Raw genomic sequence first — 17,369 nt, 5'->3', positions numbered from 1 at the left:
TTCCCCCTAACTGAGGAGCAACGCTTTGTCTGTAATCTGTAAGTACTGTTTCATGTGCTTTCAGTTGTGCTGTACGTGTTTATGGCAGATTTGAGGTGCTCTGATGACAGATGGGTTTATAAGAATAAAGTGGATTCTTGCCTTGTTGCAAAAACAGTGATTCAGAGCTGTTTCAAGGGCTACACACGCAAGATGAGTATTTGCCTTTGATTTGCATGCATGCCATCTATTGACATTAGTGGAAGTCTGATTCAAGGACTGAGGGCAGATGTATTAACATGCCAAATGTTCATAATTGGCCTGTCCAGATAGTTGATTTTTTTTCCAAGTATGGCAAATGAACTGCATAATAAAATAAAACAGAAAAGTAAAAAACACAGTTCAGATTATGCCAAATGTAAAGTTTTTCCTGTCTTGTTCCAAACAAATTTTCACTCAGCCCAAAGTAAAAGATATTGCACCATTTTCATCAGCTGATTAGAAAACAAAAGAATGAAATTCTTGTGTTCACAAAATCACCTGTGGTCATGCCCTTTGCTTTTTTTTCTTGGAGTTTCTTGATTTGTTTTCTCACCTAGAATATGGAAAACTTGCTCTCATTTCTCATACTCCTTGAGGGCTTATTTAAATTTGTATGTCACGCTGTTGACTTGAACCACAAAGCTAAAAGCTAGTCTGAAGTTGGGGAGTCTTCACAATCACCTCTGTTTCATTTTTATATACATAAACTCACTGGAGCAGCAACCAAGACTGAAGCATCTTGCTCGACAAGTGGGCATCCTTACAGTTGGTATTGAGAGCCAGATTAAATCCCGTGCTTTTTCTTTCTATTGACGTTTTTTATCTATGGTGGAACAGCTCCATTCATAGTGGCTGAGAAGGGCTCGATGTTAACTGTCCTCTGGTATGAAGGTAGATGTTGGTGGCTGAAAATCCACTTGAGCAGAGGAGGGAACTGAACTGAAGACTGATAGCCAAGTGCCAGAGCTGGAGAGCTGTTGGGCAGACCAGAGAAGCCCACCAGCAGCAGTTCTGTGAGCCAGGACTTCCTTTTCCATCCCAGCAGAGTGCTGCTGAAATGGGGTGGGTCACAGTCACATAGTGAAGGGGGATGTGCTTTTCAGAGAAGTTACTGTCTGATTCAGTGCCCTGTTCACCACTCTTCTAAGCAAACATAGCTGTCACATGTCTCAATGTTTTTTTTCATCAAAAAAAAGGATGCTAATCACTGCTGAGATCTCCTACAGCGTTGCTTTTTAATAAAAAAACAGGTTGAGGCAGCAGGCAGTAGGAGCCTTTTAGAGGACATACAAGGTATGTTAAAACTGTTTGGTATTTGGAAAAGCATTAATGCAGAGGTTTTTCCCAAAACGTAATGTGTGAATTTTTAAGACTGATAGGGATACTCTGTGATAACACAGTTTAACATCCCGTACAGGTCAGATATAGCTCCTCCAGTGCTTATTCTAGTTCTTTCTTTGTATTGCTCAGTTATTTGTTATGAACTAGGTTACCTCATGCTCTAAACATATTGATTGTTGCTGTCATAGCCATGCAATTTAAAAGTTGTGGTGTTTTGGATGCTTAAAAGGAAAATCTGATGGTCAGAAGAAAAATAAGTCATTCTTTCTGATTCTGATCCAGCTAGTGTACTCCATCTAAAGTCTTCTTTTGATGGCAGAGATGTCTGTTTTGCAATAGTTTTTACTTTATTCTTTTGTCTTAGTGAGGTATATTAAGAGGGGAGTTAAATGCCATATGTACTGAAATCTACTGGTTCTCATCAAAGGGACGCTATTACGGACATTTATCCTTAGGACTTTAAAAAGAAAGAGGCATATCTGATTCCACAGACCACATTTCAATGTTTTTTTGTCATGGAGATCTGTAAGCGATAGGACTGCTCATTACATCAGTTGACCAAATCACTAGCAGCTGTAGGTTGGAATAACCGTGTTTCAGTAGATCTTTATTAGTCCGCACCACTGGAGGATTTGGCTTTGTTTCTAAATATGCTAGTCTAAGAGGAGCTCTTTATTGCATATCCTGTAATATAGCGTATAACATGATGAGACCTGCATTAGGCTGGGTGAGTTAATAGGATTTTGGTCAACTCTGAAGTGTCAGTTTTGCTATAAGTACAATGTGTTTGTAAAACAAGAGTATTGTGAGAATTACCAAAAATTACAGCTGAAGTTTTGACCAGTAACAGTTAAAAGCAGTCATTTTTAAGAAATGTGAGCCTACCACTTGAAGTGATCCCATTCAAACGCAGTTTTTCAGCTGTGCAGAATACCTACTTTTTCACCAGGTTTAAAGCATGGTATAGCTAAAATCTCCACGCTTCCATTCTTTATCCATCAGTCAGCAATTGGTCTGCTGAATGCAATAGTCTGGGGTAACAGGCTACAGAATTTGGTGTGGGATGGGGTTGAGTCAAGAGGAAGGTTTAAGGACCTCTTATTAGGGAAGAGAAATGAACTGGACAGTGGGACTGGTGTATGCCCTCCCAGTGAGCTGTACTGTCTCACTGTCACCAAAGGGGTCTGGCTCTCACTATCTTTTTTTTTTTTTTCCTTTCTTTTTTTTTTTTTTTAAAGTCTCAATGTGGATTTCCTAAGGTGAGAGAAATCACTTAATGAGTAGGAGGAGGTAAAGGGGACGTGAGAAAACCTCCTGCAGTGCCATTCATGCTGGTCACACTGAGTGCCTCTGTGAGGCACAAGTGCTTTTGCTGGCAGTGCCTCAGGAGCCCAAGGGATTGATAGCCTATATCTGATCACTCACTTGAGGGCTGGGGTCTTACCTCTGGAATACTATGGAAATGAAGTGCCTTATGCAAATAAGGGTTCAAGTACCATGCAAGAGCTACTACAACCCAAGATATCTTTGGAGAGGACCAGAGGCGCCACAACAGTATCCTCATGCTGTTGTGGAAGAAAAATATTTTATCCCTCACTGCAGGAAGTGAGAAATAGAGCAAGCAGGCAGTCACTGTTTTTAGGTTAGAAACCACTGGATGGTTTGTAACTTCAAGCTAATGCACTGTACGTATGGTCCCATCAGTTAGTGGTTCTCAGCAAGCAGGAGGTTATGTGGTACTGACAACTGTCTCAGTGCAGGAGGCTGTAGTTCTGTGTTTCTTTTTAAAACAAGCTGCTCCATGCCCTGCCAGCAGACAATGAGACATTTAGGTGAATCAGTCCTGCATGAAACACGACAAAGCAGCAAAGGATGTGCTACATAAACTGCTACCAATACAGGGCTGTTATGTCATCACTCTGCTTCTGTTATCATTTACTTAGTAAAAACTCTTTCCCATGGCTTTGTGTCTATTCTGGTGTGCAACCCCAGTTTGGTAAGCATACGTGGTTAGCAGCATATCTGAGTCTGCTGTTGGAACATTCCACTTAGCTATTCAGGCTCAGAATGGAGTTAGATATCTCCATGTGCTCAGGCCTCTAGCATTTGTTTTTACATGGTTTTACAAGATGACCTTTGTGTTTGACGTGGGGCAATATGAAAATGCCTAGTCAGTTCTTAGAGGCAGGGCCTATCACTTAACATCAACTCTTCTCCTGCAGGCAGGCAGTCTGCAGGGTCTCACGATTTTAATTTTGAATGAATAGTGGAGATAGAATCTAAACTCTGTCTTATGAGGCTTCCCTGCTTTGGAAATGAAATGACGGGTGGTTCATAAGGGTGAGAGCTGAGTGCTCTCAGAGTTTGCAAATTTTGAGTGAAGGAATGTACTTATTGCCACTCAGCCGGATTAGTAATAAAGACATTAAATAAAACTGAATATCCCTCTTTGACATCCCTGTGGACATTTCCTTACAGCTGTGTCCATATGACACGACCACATCAGAACCAACTTGAACTAATATTGGTTCTTTTCTAATCAACTTTATAGAATTCTGTTTTTTTTTTCAGTCAAATCCCTGTACTTTCTCCTTGTTACATTTCTTTTTTTTTTGTGCAAATGTTGTCATTCCTTCCTTGCAAAGTGTGGTATATTCCCTGTAAAATGCTGGATGCACAGCTTCAACTAATGAAGGCAGTTTGTCCTTTTCAAAAATATTCTAGGAAGCAAAGTCATGGTAAGGGCATAGGAGAGGATCAGAAAACTTTTATTTATTTTTTCCAACAGTGCACCATTACATAGTCTAAGGTGATGATTAAAACATCTGTTGTGTGAGGTACAATAGCAGAAAGCAGAGAGCTATCTTACACATTTTCTTTGCAGCATTACTTGAAGATAGACCTTGACAGGCTTGAGAGGTGGGGCTATGGGAACCTCATGGAGTTCAGCAAGGCCAAGTGCAAGGTCCTACACCTGGTTCAGGGCAATCCCAAGCACAGGCTGGGTGGAGAATGCATTGAGAGCAGCCCTGAGGAGAAGGACCTGATGGTGCTGGTTGATGAGAACCTCAACGTGAGATGTGCTTGCAGCCCAAAAAGCCAACTGTATCCTGGGCTGCATCAAGTATTGCTAGCATGTCGAGGGAGGTGATTCTCCCCCTCTATTCCACTCTTTGGAGACTCCACCTGGAGTACTGTGTTCAGCTCTGGGGCCCCCACTATAAAAAGGGCTTGGACCTGTTGAAGCAAGTCCAGAGGAGGGCCACAAGGCTGATCAGAGGGTTGGCGCACCTCTCTTATGAAGAAAGGATGAGACAGTTGGGATTCAGTCTAGAGAAGAGAAGGCTTTGGGGAGACATTACAGCGGTTTTCCAGTACCTAAAGGGGGCCTACAGAAAAGCAGGAGAGGGACTCTTTGTCAGGGAGTGTAGTGATAGGACAAGGGGGGAATGGTTTTAACCTAAAAAAGGGGAAATTTACATATAAGGGCACTGGTACAGGTTGCCCAGAGGAGTTGTGGATGCCCCATCCCTGAAGGTGTTCAAGGCCAGGCTGGATGGGGCTTAGGGCAACCTGGTCTGGTGGGAGGTGTCCAGGGGTGTGGAATTGGATGGGTGGCAGGGGGGTGGAATTGGATGGTCTCTAAGGTCGCTTCCAACCTAAACCATTCTGTGATTACTGTGGGGGCATTTGGAGATGAATGAAGGCAAAATTAGCTGTCATGGTCAACTTTCACAACCAGGATCATTTGGAAACCAGGATCTGTTGAAATGATTCAGGCCAGCTGACTTGTTGCTGTTTGTTTTTGCTGGGGGGAATTGCTTAATTCTCTGGCAATCCTTAGTGTTTCTGCTGGAGAAAGCGTGGGGGAAATCATTTGTGGTCTCTTATTCAGGGATCTTACAGCTTCTCATTTGTGAAGCTCTGACTTCTGAGTTTTACTGCCAGTTAAATCTTGGTTATTTCACTCTTCAGAAGTCCAGTGTGGCTTGGATTTTTTAGAGGTAGTAAATCATACTTTTACAAGGGTTGCTCAGATGTGATGAGCCTTGTTCCAGATCAGGATCAGTTATTCCGTTCTCAACAACCAATATATCTTATTTTACATATATTTTAAATCTGAATTCAGGTTTTGTTTCCCAAACTTCTTTTAGGGCAGAGTGCCAGTGTGTCTCTGTAGAATCTCTCCATCAGTAGTCTGTATGACTCTCTTAAAACTTGTTTATTTTTTATTACCAGTAATCGTGGGGTTTCTCTCTGAAGGTGCATGGCTCTTAGCACACCAGCTGTTCCTGTAATAGTATGTTGGTCAATATCCTGGCCTTTCTCTCCACAGAGGGGAAGGAAGAAGTAGAGAATGAAGTTAGAATGGAGTAAGTTTTATATTGTTGCTTCCTTTAGAGATCCAAAAAGTGGATCCAGTATAAATTATATTGGTAGCAAGTTCCACACTTTGTTTCCAGTCTTCCCTCTGCACTCTAGCCAATGCTCCCAGGGCTGTTACATTGATAAGCTGTTCTTCCAGACTATCAGGATTCCTAGTCAGCTGCAAGATGAGGGCAGAACCCCACACCTTGTCAGGAATGTCCTCGTACAGTAACTCAACATGTTCATCCATGTCAAAGATACTGGCAACTTCATCAATTTTCATGCGCTCAAATGAGAGCAGATCTTGCGGCTGGTTGCATCTGTAGTTGCTTCCGTTTTAAAGACCCGTGGCTTCAGGTTTTAGCAAGCATATTCTGCCTTCATGGTGGGTCCAAGCTCCCCTGCCAAAATAAAAGCACTGCAAAGCCACCTCATATCCTTCTTCATATTTCTCCTTGCCATGTGGCATACGTTAAAAATAAGCAGCAATTAGTATGTAGTGACCATGGTTCAAGTCATTGTCAGTGCTTCCATGTTCTTTCATTCTCCTTTCTCTCCGTTCCTATGCGTTTGCTTTGTATTTCTTGCAGGCTTGTTGGGACTGGAAGTGTTTTCTTGTTTTGCATTTGCACCTTGTGTTGGGACGCGCATCCCCATTGAATGGTAGACTTGCACAGGAATGGCCAGCTGGTGCTACCTGAGATGCGTGCGGCTGGGACCAGCATGAGGCTGGACTGGTCAGAGACTGCTGAGTGAACCCAGCTCCATCCTCTAATGAAGTTCTGGGACCTCTATAAAATTAGTGTTTGTTCCCATCTTTGCCCTGCTCTGGAGTTGAGGCAGTCCCACAATTGCAGTTCCTGTTGGATATTTTGGCTGTTAAGAGTTTTGGTTCAGTCATGTGAAGACCGTGGTAGGCAGGCAGTTCATAGGATCAGTCTTGTGCTGCAGAACCAGGGCCTTGAAGGTAAGTTCAGCAAAGATTTATTAAACTTATTGAGCCTGCAAACTAAAAAGATTAAATCTGGTTAGTTGAAGCAGACTGTCTGTTGAGTTGCCCATGTCTAAGCTAACAATAACAAGGAACGAGTTAAAATAACAAGTGTCTGTTTGGCTGCTGCCTAAAGTATGGAGGCGTCTAAACTCAGTTGTTTGAGATTTTGAAATTACCCCAATTTCTGCTTAGGTACCTGCTTTGAACTTACTCATGCAGGACATTAAACCACTTGCGTCTTCTTCAAGACCAAGAAAATACGCATTTCTCTGCCAAAGTCCTTTAAAGGGGCCTAATTCTGGGTGAGGTCAGGCCTTTTTTTTTCCTGCCTTTTGTGTACTTAAATCCAGTCTCCCAATTCCTTGGAGAAATTTCCAACCTTTAGACTGGAATAAGATTTCCGTAACAGAACTCTTGGTCAAGAGACCTCCCTCTCAAGGAATAGGAGCTACTGTGCGGCCCAAGGTCATGTTGCTAGAGAGAAGGGGCAAAAATGAGCCTGATGCTTATTTGGGGGCAGAGGGAGAAGTCCAGGGCTTGGTTCCTACAAGTTCCTGGGAGAAGAAACTGAACTAATAAGGAATGGCTTATAAGTGCTTGAGACCTAGACCTCAAACTCATTTGTTTGGCTTGAATAAGGATCTAGTTAAAACCTTTTTCACCATTTCAGTGTAACAAGACACTTGTGATGTCTTCACCCTCTAACTTCTGAGCTGTTCATCCTTTAAAGCTGATTGTTATGCTTAGTGCTGGTCTCTGTAGTTTTACCAAACTACAGAAAATGGCTAAATGCAGGATGGTAGCTGTACAAGATCTTGCTTTTAAAAGAAATTCTTGGGTGGACTGCCTTCGTGTTCTGAAAATACGTATGGAGGTTGTGTGAATGATAACCTTTACCAAAGGTGCTTCCAGAGACCCTGGCAGAGATCAGAATCACTCTCTATTTTGTGCAAGTTGCGGTCACAAAATAAAGCATAACCCTTGCTATGAGAGAGAGTTTAGTGTCTAAATAGATGAGATGCCAAACAAATGGTGGTGTCACAGAAGCAGTGTGATTATTCTAGTGCCACAGCACGGACATTAAACCAATTGTGCAGGAAGTTCTCTGGCAGAGCCAGAATGGGGGCTGGCCATTTTTAAGTCCCTGTCATTGCTATAATCTCCAGCTCATCATCTGTCCTCTCTTTATCATAAAAGCAAACCAGCTAGCCCAAAAGTCAATGGGTTCTCTGGGAGCTGGAGGCAGAGTTTGGAGTAGTGAACTCTGAAAAGTGGAAGTCATCTAGCCAAGTTTCCTGGTAGAGCAAAAGATCTTTTGGATGTCAACAAAAGGTCTGGTTGTCCAGACCCTGCCTGGTACTTAACTTGCTGTGGTGTGCATCTGAGTGCTGTGTAGAAAATCGTGAATTCAAAGCAGTCTTACTTGTATGCATGGACAGCAGTACATAAAGCTGTACAAAGTCATTGTGCTAGTGGCTGAAAGTTTCAGCTCCTGCAGGAGTGAATTAAGCTTTAATGAAATCAGAGAAACTATATATATCATATATATATGTATATGTATATCATATAAATCATGCATGGTAGTATGATGCCACCTTGAACAGGTTTGAGGCTAAAAGAATGCTGTGGAGATAATGTTTGTAATTTTTATGGAAAAGATGCCCAATGAAATGCCCTAAAGGGGAACTGGAAAAAAAAAGGTGAACTTCATGTAATTGTGCACACCACAGAGTTGAAACAATGTCTGCTTCTCTCTTTAATGCTGAGGGAATATGCTTTTCTGTGATTCTCAAGAGTGATGTTTAAATATAAGGGTAACTGTTTTCTTTAGGTTATTGTTCCACTGTGTCACATAGTGAGCAGCACTTTGTCACTTCCATTTAAAATGAAATTTGGGGTCAGAGATGTTAGTGGCCTTGTGGTATTGCAGGGGATTCCTCTGCTATAACTCATGATCCTGTAACGGTTCTCTCTTTGGGGCTCACTTTCGGCTTTCTCATTTTGGTGATTTTTGGAAGTTTCAAATACCCCACCCAAAAAAAAAAAATGGCAGTCATCCCTTGCTGTGTAACAGTCCTCAGAGGAGGCTGAGTGGTTGTGCTGACTGTAGTAGTGGCAGAGATGATGAACACCTCCAACTTTATACCTCTCCAACCTGTACCTCTTGAGTTAAGAGGAACTGGAGAGCAGCATCTTTAGAAAACAAGTCACTGACAATTAACAGATCATCACAGTCCAAATAGCTAGTCCTTGCTGCTTTTCTTTGGAGGATCTTAACTGGCGGTTGCTCAGTGTTGGGATGGGGATTAGAGGCTAGGCCTAGACATATCTGCTTGTTCTCAGCCTGGGGTAAAGTGTGAATTCTAGAGGGGAGAAAAAGGCAGAGGTGCTAAACTTTACCACTCCATCCTAGCCATCTTTCTACACAGCTTGTGAAAACACATGTTTCAGCAGTTTTAAGTCCAAATTATACCTTCTGAACGGAAGTCCAAAGGATATAGTTTGAGTTGGTGAGGCGGTAGCAGAGGGGAGGTACGGTTGCGATTACAGCACCTGTTCCCCAGGTCCTTTAAAATTGCTTTGAAAAGAGCTTTTTTGGATGAAGAAAGCAAAATGGTTATGATTACAAGAAGGGACAGAGCATACTTCATCTCTTATGCAGAAGGCTCCTTAGGGTCAAGAACAGGCAACTGGGTAAACACAGTTACAGTGTGAAGTTTAGGCTCTGCTCATCTTTTTTCACCAGCCAGCTGAAGTGTCTGACCATGGGGTGCAGAGCACACAATCCTCTCTGGGATGGTGGAGATGGCACAAGGGTTCCTGCTCCACGTCAGTACCAGGAGTTGCTGAATTTCATAGAAGCATAAAGGTTGGAAAAGACCTTCAAGGTCATCTGGTCCAACCACTCCCCTACCACCGATGTCACCCACTAAACCATGTCCCTAAGCACCACGTCCAACCTGTCCTTAAACACCCCCAGGGACGGTGACTCCACCACCTCCCTGTGCAAGCTGTGAATTTAAGCTTGTTCCTCAGAGATCACGCTGCAGTTCCAGCTCTCAGAGCACAGGTGTAGCTCAGATGGTGACAGGCTGTGTGTGTAGGGGGAAAGACGAACAACAAGAATGGTAACAGGAGGAGGAAGAGGTTCCATTCTCTCATATCACTTACAAAATAATTGCCTCAATCTCAACACGACTTGCTTTCAAATCAAAACTTAAAATAAAACCTGGGATTGTCTTTTTCTATTGCTATTTCTGCCGCCTCCATGATTTGTGGGAGGCATTTCAGAAAGGCTCATATTAGCATTTTCATGTTACTTTTTTTTGCCCTCCCTCCCCCCCGTTGTGACAGTTCCTCAAAATAATGACTTGTCTGTGACGTTCAGAGTGGCTTCTCTGGTGAGGTTTGCTCAAAAATGTATTATTGTTGTGGAAGGTGAGTTCAGTGTCTAGAGTAATATAATCAGAGCTTTCTCTGGTTCAGAGACCGAATTAAATTTTACCTAGCCTTAAGCTGTTTTCTTTCACATCTGTCCTTTAGGGTGGCTCAATTACTGATTAAATAATTCCCTTACAGTATCTGGACCTGGAGAGCAATCTGCAGCAGGTATTGCTATCTTATCTGTGCAAAAAACAGTGTGGGCAAAATCACTGGTCAGACTGACAGGTGCTGTGAGGAGGAGGAAAAAATAAATAAATAAATAAACTAAACCCCAGCTTCAGCGCTGCCTTTTGTCATGGAGCGCAACAGAAACTGAGCAGTGTCATAGGGCACACACTTCAGGCCCTAACTTGTTTTCTTGTTTTATTTTGGAGGATTTCAAATCAACCCTGAAGAAATGGAGCCTTTTGATGACCCATGAAGCTGTCTTGGCTGCATGCCTGGGGTTAGAGCAAAGCTAAAAGTGCCTTATGGTACACACCAAAACTCCAGACTTTGGTGGTTCTGTAAGGATGCCAGATAAATAACTTCAGTGGGAATGGTCTTTTAATCAGTGTTTAAGGACTGTGAGATGGGGCTGTCTCTTGCACAGTTTGTCGGGCTCTGCTTTTTCTCCAGCCTACTTTGTTGGGTTAGGGTCAGTTTGCAAAGTGCAATTTCTGTCCTCCTGTGCCATTGTGTTAGCAATAAAGCTGAGGGTGTAACAAAAGCAAGTCAGAAGGTTTGATCACTTTGGGTTATTGTTGTTTTTCTAACTTGAGGTTCCTTTGGAGTTGCTTCCCAGAACTCTGAGAAATTCATAAAAATCTTCGGCTTGTATTTTCACTTTAAATAAACTCCTTTCCATGGAGACGTGCAAATCATTACATTGTGCCTTAAAGGAAAGGAGGGTAGTAATGAAGCTAATCTAAGTGTTTCATGTATGTGAGAAAGTAATTTTGTGGTGCATGCAAGTTGTAATTTTAAGAAAAAGTAATGCTCAGTATTTGTAATCACTGACATTTAAATAAGTGGTAGGCTAATTTTTGTAATCAGCTTTAAATACACGGTGAACTAAGGACAAATTCATTTCTACAACTTCGGCAGCCTCTGAGTAGTTACCAGGAGACACCCTGACCCACTTCTTTTCTCTGTGACGATCATATCTTAATTTTTAATTTTAACTTGTCCATGTGTCATTGTTTGTAGGGGAGGAATATATTCAACTTGTGTTATTCTGTTGAAAAAGGAAGTTTCACGAACTCTATAGCCTGTATAGAGAGCTGCCAGCCCCAAGGGCATTCTACAAATCTTCTTGAGAAGCAAACAGGATCTGGGACCCAAAGCATGGAAGCAAAAACCCTAGTGAGAATTCAGTCTGAAGTAAAACTTTCCCCAGATCAATACCATGTGCTGAGAGCTGGAGGCTTCACATGGAAGACAAGTGCCTTTGTGCTGGTGGACAACAGAAGAGATCTTGGCCAGCCAGCTGCTGCTGATCAGAAGTCTGTGCTCAAGGTCCTCTGTATGAAAGCTGTGCCTTTTCCAAGTGCCTTGCACACCAACTCAAGAAAAAGCTGGTAGACTGGCTACAGTATTTATATGGCCTATCTGTATATCTCTATAACTTTTCACAAGTAGACACAGTGAAGACAGTAAATTGCAGGGCATATTAACCACTCCTGACTGAGTTGTAGTAACTTGGAGGGTTGGCCAAGGACCATGACATGGACTTTGTCTTGTAAGATATTTCTAACCTCAAGAAGAAGCAACCATTAACGTAGGTTTTAGGTTGGTTTTTGTTTGTTTGAAAATATTTCCCCAATCCCAAGCGAATCTTTGGTTGGTGTCGAGGAGTTTGTAGGTGACTTTCCAAGGAGAGTCTGCTGTTGACTTACAGTTGACTTACTGGATTTCACCAAGAGAAAATTTGGAGATTTCCTTAGCTAGAGTGTACCAGTAGTTAGTAGCTTTTTAGAGTAGCTTAATTAACTATTAATTCATAATATTCGTAACTCTTAATTATTAATTCATAATAGTGTGTAACATGTAAGGAAGGATCTGTCATGGCTTGAAGATGTTAGGCAGACCTGAAAATAGGAGTTTGATCTCAGGGGCAATATTGAGAGCTAGAATCCACTCTGTTAGCACAGCAAGAGCAAGCAAGGCTGAGGTGAGAAGTGATAACTGCACGATGGCATAATTAAAGCCATACATCAGTGCTTGTTCATTATTAAATGATCAGAAGAGATTTTGGAGCAAGCATGGGAAAACAATCATTCTGCATTATCTGCTTTTGGCACTTATGAATAAATGACCTTTTCAAAAGGAGATGAGTAAATGTCGAAAACACTTTGCAGTTTCTTTGATTCCAAATATAAAAATACTTGGAGGATAACAAGAATTTCCATGACTTGCATGACCAAATGATGTTTTGAAGGGAGCATTAGTTTTTTTTGGTCACACTTTTATCACATTATCTTGTGAGTATATGTTGCTTTCTGACAAGGTTTCTGTTACTATCTTCACAGGTCAGAGCTCTCACAATAATTCAGAGGGTAGAAATAGAAATCTTTCAGAAGATATAAATGTCATAGAGCAAAGGCAGTGGACTGATGCGTAGGTGACAAGGGGTCTATTTCTGACTACTTGCAGAATGTGAGATTAGCATGGTGTGCAAAGGGATGCTGCATTTAGTTCAACATAGGCAAAGTGAGGATAATAATTCATATTTCCCTTCTCTTTTTCAATTAAGCATTTCTGAGCAGGTATTTTCTCTTCGTGTTTTTATAACTTCTGTTCTGGGGTTCTTACCTAGCCACCGCTTCTGGGTACTGCTACAGTATTCTGCTTCTGAATGTAGGAGCCCAAGATCATCACCATCCGAAACTTTTCTAGTTTTCTCCAGCCATTTTTCATTCTTAAACCCAGTGTGTATATAGATACATTTCTTAAAATACAGCTGCTGGTGGGGAAAATGCAAAAGTTGCTTACTGAAGTTTATATTTTTTACCAAAAGGACTCTCTTTGATGTCTGTATGCTTAATGAATCTGTCTGAGAATTTCATTGCTTATGGCTATTCATAATAAATTAATGAGTAATTAAAACTGTTATTAGGAAAAAAACGTGGGATTTTAGCCTTTGGAAAATGTAGCACTTGTTTTACCTTCTGCAAGATTAGAATTTATCTAAATGTGAGTGAAGGCTCTCACTGCTTATTTCATTATTGCTTTGATTCCAAATCTAGAGGTAGATGTAAAATTGGTATGACAAAGTGGATAAACTGGCCACTAAATTTTATTGTATGTATGTTGATGCCTTTTTATAACCACATGTTATTTGAGGTGTGTGTTTGCAGTATAGTTTGAAACCATAACTGGGCATTCTGCTGTTTAACAGTAACTTATGAAAATACACTAACATGATATTTTTTTTAAATGTTATTTTGGATGTAATTTTTTAAAATACCTTACCAAGCTGGTTTCTCAAAAAAAAAAAATATTTTTTTTTGAATTTGCTGTAAGTATGTTGTGCTTAAATTTTGATGCTTTATTGAAAAGATCTTTATAGTGCATTTACTGCAGAAGGCAGCATCCTGGGAACTGTTTTCATTTTCTCTCTAATGCTTTTATTAAAACTTCCCATTGGAAAGTGTTTGAAAACCTTTTTTGAGGCAGAGAAACCACTTCGTCCCTCCCCCCGATCTTCCTACCCTCCACCCCACTTTTTTGTTGTTGTTTGGAAGGGATAAGGCAGTTGAGGTAGTAAAGTGTCTGTCACACGTGAAATTCCACTAAGGTTTGCTTGAGTGTGATTAACCTTTGAAAGTTGTTTTTTCCATGTTTTTCCTACCCATTGTCCCTTCCTACAAACATTTTGGAAAGCAAATGACTTCGCACTCAGGCATGCTCTTAGGTTATCACCTGTACAAATGTTTGCAGGACCCAGACCTGCAAATATGTTTCCAGGCTGACTGGATTTGACAAGTTTCAGAGATGCAGTCGTTCTCAACAGAGTTGTCAATCTCTGAGAATCCAAAACATTCAGGAGTGAAAGGGAGGAGAATTAGCTCCGATCCAGGTATATTAATAACCACCATCTAAACCCCTCAAGAGCATCTTCCTGGCTGCATTTTGGTGTTCTTCCAATATAGGTGTTAGCCCATCTCTTCTGAATAAAAAGTTATTATTTTGACTTCTCACAGGTTTTATCTCATACTGTGCCTTTTTAATTGAAGTTAGGGTTGATGGCTATGTGAGAAAGGCTATGCTGTCCTTTCTGCTGTTTACAGGAAAGAAATAGGTGTGGGAAAGGTCATTTTAATAGCTGACACGTTGTAGGGCTTCTTGTCTGACCAATTTGGTCTCTTCTGGAGGTGCTCACAGTCTTCATCTGTCTGTTTTCTTCAGATGCTCATATGGTGCGGGCTGGGAATGGGGCAGAGAAGGCTCTGCACAAGCTGCTGCATGGTCCTGCATCGCACTGGGCAGTGTGCAGCCCGTGCACAAATCTCTTCCTCCTGGAGCTCCTCGCTCATATCTCAATCTCTTTAATCTCCCATTCCCTATTGCCCACTCTTGACATGGGTCAAGAAACTCTTTTGGGAAAAACTGAGGTTTGTGAGAAAGAAAACCCTTTAAATTTGTCTTGTGATTATTTTGGGGGGCCTTTAGGGATGACCTTTACCAGATTCTCTGAAAAATTAAAGTTAGAAACCCGCCATAAAGACAGGATTGGGCTTTTGATGAATACTGAATATTGTAAAAGCTTCAATTAAATCCTAGTCATTAACCTTCTCAAACATTACAAAATAAACAACAGAATGCTTTTGGCTAAATATTTACAATACTGTCTTGTTCACAGCTCAGATCTTTTCCTTTGCTAAGTCTGCATAAGACTTAAGGAGAGTATTTTCACTAAGCTGAAAAACACGATGCTGGCTGGAGGAACTGCTGGATGTAATGTAAAGTATCAATCAAGTGGGGTAAAATGCTCAGAAGTGTTCTGTATTGGAAAAACACACTCACTTTAAATTCATGTAGTGAACAGTGCCTTATCTTTTATGTTACCGTAAATACAATCTAAGTTATTCTCAGGATATGCAGGGCTTTTTTTAATTAAAAAAAGATACATCTCATGTAAGTTATGCTGACAAATAAGGATACATATGCATACATATATGTATATATGTGTGTGTTTGTACACATTTCTAAACATACATACAAACAGTAAAAGCAATGGTAACACAACATTTTAATATAAATACAAATTTCGTAATGAATTATTACTGGCTTCTGTTTTCTTGAAAGGGATGAAATGCAGAACGAATCTTCCAGCACCCAGAATGCCCTGATGTGCCCAAATTCCCATTAGTAACAAACTCTAACAGGTAACGATTGTATTCTCGAATGCCAGCTTGATTACCAGCACTTGCATAATTGCATTGACTTTCATGGTTTTATTCATATAGCTAAGTATATGCCTTAATTTGCAGAATTGGAACAGCTACATCTTTAGTTTTGGTAAGGTCATTTCCACCTCTGCTAATTGCATATGAAAGGTGTCAGTGCATTTCTAAGTGACTTCTGATCACAGGAGACACTAGCATAGGTGGGAGAGGCAGGGTAAGTTCCCGATTATATTTTGCTGCTTGTATTCTGAATCAGTAGCACTGGGAAGACTGTTTCATGAGAAAGGCTATTTGCCAAAACATTTCTTATACATGTCAATTGTCACATATGAGGCCTATTTTTACCCGAGTTATAACTGAGGATGAATTTACTTGATTTGAATGAACAGTCTTTGGACTGTACTTTACAAATTAGCATCTCGAATACATGATTTAAGAGCTGCTAACTTAGGGAAACAAATGCGCATACTGGTAAAAGTTAACATTTAAAAAAGAAACCACACACCTTCCAAGCTACATGAATTCCCTTAAAATTCTTTTATAACTTAAAAAATACCCCCCCTTCCCATTTAAACAAAGGTGACCAAAAAGGGAAAAATTAGTGCAACAACAGGCAGGTGAAGACTAAAATGTCTGCAAAAATTAGTCTCTTTGTTGGCATAGGTCCTGTTTCCAGGGGTATTTCTCTGCTAATTGTGTATTTGATGATGATTATGCATGATTTTTGTATGATCTTGTGACAAAATGTAATATTGCAGGCAGCTCCTGAAACATACACTTAATCAATGTTCATTAATTTATTTTGGAAATAACACCACCAACTTTAACCTGAGAATTACCTAGAGAAAAATAATTCCACTTTGCTTGTTCATCAGCACAATTTGCCTAACGTTTTTCTTGACGGTTTAGATGATGATTCACAGGTCACTCGTGGTTCACTGGGCTCACTTGTTTGCAATTTCACTTCGAAACTCCAAAGCCAACTACTGGTTCCTGAGAGGACTTCTGATTTTCATGCATTAAGCATAAAACTCAAATGTACATGAAGGAAAACATGCTACTTAACAGTATTCATTTCCTGTTGATTACTTTTGATGGATGACTTTGCTTGTATGCTACAATGCCTAAGTAGAAATTACACAGCATGGGGGAAAATAACTGGAGGGATTGGGGCGGGGGTGGGAGAAACCAGCAGTCAGCTGAAAAGGGATAGCTTTATAATGAAGGTTTTTTTAGTTATAGAAACAGCAATGAATTTCTCAGTTACTTCCTTTTTGTGCAGCTGAAGAACACACAACTGTGATACATATGTGTTCTTTAAACAGCAGTCTTCAAGTTAAATCTGATCACTGGAATTCTGTTAGGGAATCACTTTGGCATCTAAATTAGTGTGTGTAAATTATGCATGCATGAGCACAAGAAATAATTTTGTGTTCATAACAGCCAATTGTACATTCAGACGAATGTTTGCATGCATAGTCACCCATTTGGAATCAGGCCCAAACAAAATTAGAATTAATACCATGGGCTAGTTCCAGGATTTAGCTCTCGGTCTGTTTATAATAATGTAATATACATTAAAAATATCCACCTCGGCAGAGTGCATCCTGCAGAGGCTGTTGTAGCTGAAAACCCTTGTAGCTGCAACAATCGTATACCATCAGGTAAACATGTACACGGGAGATAAGAGGTTGGTACATCAAGTAGAACCGTCATCAACATAAATTTGGTGCATGTGTAATGCGAAGGAACAGGCTGAGCTGCGTAACAGAGAATAGACAGAGATGCCCCAAGCACCTCTTTTCAACCTC

General features: G+C 40.8%; 1 protein-coding gene across 10 annotated transcripts in view; it reads left to right on the top strand.

Moving 5' to 3' along the window:
- Nucleotides 1–17,369, top strand: part of HECW1 (HECT, C2 and WW domain containing E3 ubiquitin protein ligase 1) — a 263,523-nt gene that overhangs the window by 34,177 nt on the left and 211,977 nt on the right. Inside the window, exon 2 of one of the 10 annotated variants that reach the window (XM_080578353.1) lies at nucleotides 15,458–15,537. The exons of the other annotated variants lie outside the window; for them this stretch is intronic. The gene's annotated coding sequence lies outside the window, so the exon portion shown is untranslated. The remainder of the gene's footprint in view (nucleotides 1–15,457; nucleotides 15,538–17,369) is intronic. 10 annotated transcript variants of the gene reach the window in all.

This window comes from Anser brachyrhynchus, assembly GCF_964034855.1.
Source record: "Anser brachyrhynchus genome assembly, chromosome: 2".
Taxonomy (NCBI): domain Eukaryota; kingdom Metazoa; phylum Chordata; class Aves; order Anseriformes; family Anatidae; genus Anser; species Anser brachyrhynchus.
Note: the sequence above shows the minus strand (reverse complement) of the source record. Positions and strands in the feature narration are given on the sequence as shown.